The sequence below is a fragment of the Rhagoletis pomonella genome, unplaced genomic scaffold, assembly GCF_013731165.1.
Source record: "Rhagoletis pomonella isolate Grant_MI unplaced genomic scaffold, Rhpom_1.0 Rhpom_scaffold_00002, whole genome shotgun sequence".
Taxonomy (NCBI): Eukaryota; Metazoa; Arthropoda; class Insecta; order Diptera; family Tephritidae; genus Rhagoletis; species Rhagoletis pomonella.
Window position 1 is genome coordinate 101,662,497 of NW_023458556.1, and position 6,338 is coordinate 101,668,834.

The following is a 6,338-nucleotide window of genomic DNA, read 5'->3' on the forward strand; positions in this document are numbered from 1 at the left end:
TTGTACAATCTTTGCATCCTGTGCTTCCAGTTGGGATGACATCTGTGCTGATACCGCTGCTGATATACGTGTCTCCAGCGCTTGTATCTGCGATGAAAAATCTGAAGACTGTGTTTGCATCTGTGTTGACAGCTGTGATGACATCTCTGACATGCGTGTATCCTGTGCTTGCATCATCTGTGACATGGCAGCCAATAACGTGTTCATGTCCATAACTGTTGATGACGAAGGAGCCTTTTGCTGTTCTTCAACCTTCCCGGATGTCTGTTGCACATCCTTGGACGAACATGCAGCCTCATCCTTCTGTTCGTCCTTTGCGGATGTATCGTCGGGTTTACCTTGGAAGTCGTATTTGTCCACGTCGATGCCTTCAGCTTCCATAGCCTCGCGCAACCGGGATAACAATTCCACTTTTCTTCCGGAGGTGGCCAAATTACGCTTTTCCAACTCCTGTTTCAGCTCCTCAATATTTAAGTCCTGAATTTTCGCCATTTTTAGTAGTTTCTCCTTTATTTAACAATCCCACTTCTGACACCAATTGTTACGATTATCCTCGAAACCTTGAGGGATTTCCCAAATATACTCGGGCTCGTATCGCTGGATTGTTAAATAAATGCTAACGATGACCAAATTGTAGTACAATTAACTTTATTGTACAACAAACAATTTACAATACTTGCTAATACAGTAAAAACACTTTAAAATACTTGTTAAAGCAATTACAACGCTTTACTGAACTTGTTACGCACAATTAAACTTATAGCTTGCTTATTCGCAACTCGCTTCTCTGCTCACTTTACTTGTAGCTTGCTGACTTGTAACTAACTCACCTCGCTGTGGCGGCACCCTTATATACCTGCGCGGGCACTTATGGCAACTCTAGAACATTCTGAAGTTTATCGCTCATTCTCTTTCTCCCGCTGTTCGCAGTGTTCATCCAACTTGACGTTTCTCTTTGTGGAACATTCTACGTCGTTCCTCGAACATCTGCCTATTTCTCGTTGTTCGCTTTGTGTTGCCGCAGTATTCGCCACAAAAGGCAATAAGAGGACCATCGAAAAAGAAAATAAACCTAAGAATGGAGGCGTCTTGCGCTTATTTGCAAATAGTACCACTAATCAATACTTATTTGCGTGATTTCGTTATTTGCAAATAAAAAATTAACTCAACGTTTATACGGAAATGTTTACCATTTTGCAAATTGTTATTTGCAAATAATACGTGCGTATAAACGTAGCATATGTTTAAATTGAACAGCTGGCTGACAATTGATTAGCTGATCTTAGCTTAAACCAGCCAGATCGGACATTTAAACTGAGTTTAAACTACGGCCGGGCACTGAACAACTGGCCCTAAGGGCCGTTTGCACCATGTCTAGTTAATTCTAACTCCCAGTTAAACATCTTTATCGACACCCATCATATAACATGTGATCGATAAAGCAGTTGATATGCTTAACTGAAGGATGTACCTCCAGTTAGCGTTAACTAGACATGGTGCAAACCGCCCTAAGTCGAAAAACATGAATTCGAGAAAAAACGTTTTAAACATTTGGATCGTAATTTTATCCTTATGGGGAAACCAAAATATGTTCGTCTATGACTTTTTAAATAGTCTAGCTGGCGAGATGGGGATTTCACATATACATGGAATAGTAGTTGCAGAAAACGATAGCATATATAACTCAATTCTTCCTTAAGTCGGCTTAGAGGATTATTGCTTATGACTACAGATATATACACTTGTGGTCAGCTGATTAAGTTTAGTAACATTTTGACCAGTTAAATCTGTATGAAGAGAATACACGTCATAATTATAATGAGTGGGAACATCAGGAACGTGCTTTCTCTTTTGCCCAAATACGTTTTGTGATTGGATGAAAAAAGAAGGCACTTCGCCTCTGGTGTAAGTAAAGTTTGGTCAGCCGCGAGGTCAATGTCCAATCCGAAGAAGCACGACGAAGGGGTCGAAATTTCTTTCGGCGACCATGCTTCGGCGGACCTGAAGCAATGCGCGAGCTTTTTTAGCCGGCAGTTCATACTGCATCCTCCGACGGACAAAGCCAAGCGTCGAGTGACCAGAAGGCTGCACAAACTGCCAACAACCTGTGACCCTCTTGCTTTCACTAGCAGTGTAGTTCAGGTAGCCATCGGGAAGGCGAAAGCCGCCAAAGCCATGGGGCCCGACGGAATATGCATGTTGATGGTGAAAAATGTGGGTCCTTTGGGAGTAGCGTACCTAACGAAGGTCCTCAATTTGTCAATGGCCACTCTCATCATCCCAGACATGTAAAAGATGGGAAGAGTGGTCCCACTGCTCAAACCGGGGAAACCAGCCAACAAAGGAGAATCTTATCGCCCGATAACACTACTTTCCTCGGTAGCGAAGACACTAGAGGCCTTGCTGCTCCCGTATTTCACGAACCACCTGACCCCAGCGAAGCATCAGCATGACGAGGCGAAAATGCTCCCTATAAAGGAGCATAACTCAATGCTCTGCAAGCAGTTTCTAGTTGGGAGCCACAGACATGGTCACCTACCATGAACAGACGGTTGCTACATTGAGATTCACCCACCACTTGAAGACGCCACAGATTATTTCAGCTATAAAGGGTGGCATTCAGTTGAGCTGTTAGCATTAGTGGACGCTAGGTAAAGGTACTCATAGACTCTATTGCACATAATTTCTAATTTTGGTTTTCTATTACTTCAGATCTCATTTCAAATTATGTAAGCTCTGGAAGCCCAGGACGTTGTAACGATTCGCAGATATTTCAGACTCTCTCTAAAGCAGCAACTGGATCAATGCGAACTTTTAACCGAAATAAAGAGAAGTATTGCTGGCTTAGATATACCTATCTTTGTTATTGGCGATTTGGTGTTTCGATTGAGCGACAATTTAATGAAACCATACCCGTTCAATGTTTCGCAAAGCCAAGAGCAAGAACAATTTAACTATCATTTATCCAAATCTCGGAGAGTGGTCGAAAATGCTTTTGGACACTTGAAAGCGCGTTTTTGGCGAATTGGAAAAGGCATAGACAATGCTATAAAAAATGCTAACGCAATAATTCTATCGTGTTGTGTACTTCACCATTTCCTTAGCGAAAACAACGACACGTTAAATGAAAATAGGCTACGAGCTTTAGAAATTGCAGAAGCAAACCGTTCGTATCCTGATCAAACTGTGCTATTAGAGGACCAAACAAACAATCGGAAGTAATAAGACGTGATATTTCCTCTTATTTGCGTTGATTTTATTTAATTATTTTTTTGTAAATGTAATTCATTAAATTAGCTTAAAAAACTCCGATATATATACAACATAAATTCCGATAAATTGCCATAAGTAACATAGAAAAAACTCAGATATACTTTTTTTACTTTAAATTTTTGAACAAAAATTGCAGTTTATATTTATACGATTTTTGTTTGATAACGAGCTACTTAAACAAAAAAAAACGAACGAAAAACCATTGCGAATATAGTAAAAAGTTCAATGAATGACTTTGGGACTCTTAATGATTTGTTTTTAAATGAGATCAAGTTACACATAAGAAATCAAACTTTAAATCTTAAAATATATAGGTATTTTTCTAAAACACATATATATATAACAGAAAAATTCCATAAAAACATATTACTATACAGTTCACTTTTTGATCTACATTTGATACATTGATTGGTTGATTGATACATTTTCTAAAACATATATATATAACAGATAAATTCCATAAAAACATATTACTATATAGTTAACTTTTTGATGCGCAAATGCGAGACAAAAATGAGCGCTTTGTTTTACACAAAAAGCATGAACGGTTAAATAATATTATCAGTGCGAAATGCTAAACGAACGACAACAGCTGTTTACGAAAATAATGTGTGTCACAATTGCAAGCCACTCACATATTGACAAGTTCCGACTATTAACTTTTTTAATTATATAATTTCTATCAAAGTATATTTTCATAAAAAAAAATAATAAGAAATTTATACTCAAAACCTGTGTAGCGTATAATTGTGATAAACACTAAGTTGAAAATTTTCAAACGAGATCAAGATACGGATAAAACCGAACTTTAAAATTTATTGTGGCATGTTCTTGTTTTCGTATGAATCGAAAATTTGAAATTGTTGTGCAGAAAATGAAAGGAAAATTTCTTGATTTTCGAGTCGTGCGAAAACAAGAATACGCTTCATTGCACTTCAGCCTCCTTTTCAACATATGCTTTCAAAATCCCTTTTTTTTCTTCTTCAATTGCTATAACTCTTTTTTACTTATTCTTAATTTCAAAATGAATATTTTGTATATTATTTTCTAGAATTTAAAAAAAATGTGCCAATCCTTCTTTTCTTCTTGTAGTGGCGGACGCTTTTGCCGGAACTGGTGAATCCGAAGATGCGGATGGTAATGGCAGCGGTGAACCTATTGTCATGGAGGGCGATGGCAGTGGTGTGGCTATGGAAGGTGACCTGAACGGCGAAGTAACTGATATGGACGGTGATGGAAATGGATCAGAAATTGGCGACAACGGTGCGGATATAATTGAAGAATTTAGATCTTAAATAATAAATATTTTTAACAAAAACATGAATTAAAGGATTGTTGTACTTACTATTAATCCATCTCTAAACCTTTTGGGTGATAGCTCTTATAGGGAGCCAACAAAGCCCGCATGTCTTTAAAAAGGTCCAACTCTGACGGTGATCCACCTGTTGTTCCCTGTTTTTGTTTCTCTGATCTGCAAAGGAAAAAATAGAATTTGGATTACATTTAATTAAATTCAGTATAAATTTTTAAATGCATTTCTCCTAATTCCAAATATTGCATTGAAATGTTATTTGTTGGACCAGTTACCAGAATTATTTCAAAAAACAAATTGGTTGGGGTTCGGCCCTTTCTGAGGTGGTGGTATATCTAAATGTATGCGCTGAATGAAATAATTTCATAACACATACACAGCCAACAAATATATTGTTTATTGAAATGTAAGTCGTGTAAGTCCTTTTCTTCGAGTTATGAATACCGTCATGATCCAATGATCGGATCTAAACCAAATTAGTATGGAACCACCTCGTGAGGTGCAACCCCTTCCTTTACAAAAAATATTTATAGAAATTGGTTAAGGTCCAAAGTTATGCAGTAACATTCATTAAAAAAAATTCCGACGAACTCATAACCTCCTCCCTAGGTACTTATTAAGAATATTGACTTGCTAGTATCGGAACTATTTCTGTCACGTTTATTTGCCAAGAGTTCCTCAACGGCTCGGCGCTAGTGAGTTATTCGCAATCGTATGCTTTGAATCATTCACAAGTAATTTTTAGCAAAAAAAACCGATTTCAACTCTCATATAAAAAAAAAAAATATATATATATATATCTCGTGATCCGCTGATCGGATCTTAACCAGATTAGTATGGGACCACCTCTGAGATACTACCTTTCCGATGAATTATCGAAATCGGTTGACGTGGTCCAAAGTTATGCGGTAACATACATAAAAAAAATAAAAAATAAAAAAATATTCCGACGAACTGATAACCTCCTCCTTTTTTGGAAGTCGGTTAATTATACTAAAGCCAGCCTTCCGACTTTGGCTATTATTCTATGCGAACACAAATATGTATGATATTAAGCCGGGCCGTACATGCTCACCCTTGCATTCGCTTACAATGCCGTGCTGATGAATTGAATTAAGTTCTGAATCCGACACTGATAACGAATTTGTATATATGGAAATACATACATGGTTAATATAGAAAATACCTGGCAAAAATTCTGGAAGACCTCTTTTATGCACCGCTTCCTCCATGTCCCCTCGCGACAATGCCAATAAAAAAAAAAACGTTTCTCAGCTAGCTGGGGCCACTAGCACGAACTCTCGCGCGAAAACAGCATGCGCAGCGGATATAATGTCCACCAAATAACTTTTTATAAGCATAATAACAAGTACAAATATCTACCGATATCGGGCGCTCAAGTTGTGCATTTTTGTCTTGACTTCCCCCACCGTGTAACGGATTCCGTGGCTTTCGAGCACCGCAGCCATTTCCTAAAGTATGTGGCTATTTTTTCTACAGCCACGCAACTTGCTCATCTTCTCTCCCCATATTTCCAATAAAGCCCGCTCGCCTGCCTGGTTCCACTTGCTGGCACTTTTTCTGTGTACTAAAAATATAGGCGCATATTCATAGTCATATTTAGTACTCAGCTAAGTCGAAACTATTCTAAGTCACAACTAAAGCTATTCTTAGTCGCCTTAGTTTCGACTTTTCTGGCTAAGTACCAACTTAAAATTTAGTTTCGGCTTCAGTTGCAACTAAGTCGTAACTA

General features: G+C 38.0%; 1 long non-coding RNA gene across 1 annotated transcript; it reads right to left on the bottom strand.

The window, feature by feature from the left end:
* Positions 1–4,146: 4,146 nt before the first annotated feature.
* Positions 4,147–6,232, bottom strand: LOC118734800. Its single transcript, XR_004992442.1, has 3 exons — positions 5,969–6,232; positions 4,619–4,744; positions 4,147–4,563 (listed from the first exon to the last, which is right to left on the bottom strand). It is a non-coding gene; the product is annotated as an uncharacterized LOC118734800 (long non-coding RNA).
* Positions 6,233–6,338: the final 106 nt, after the last annotated feature.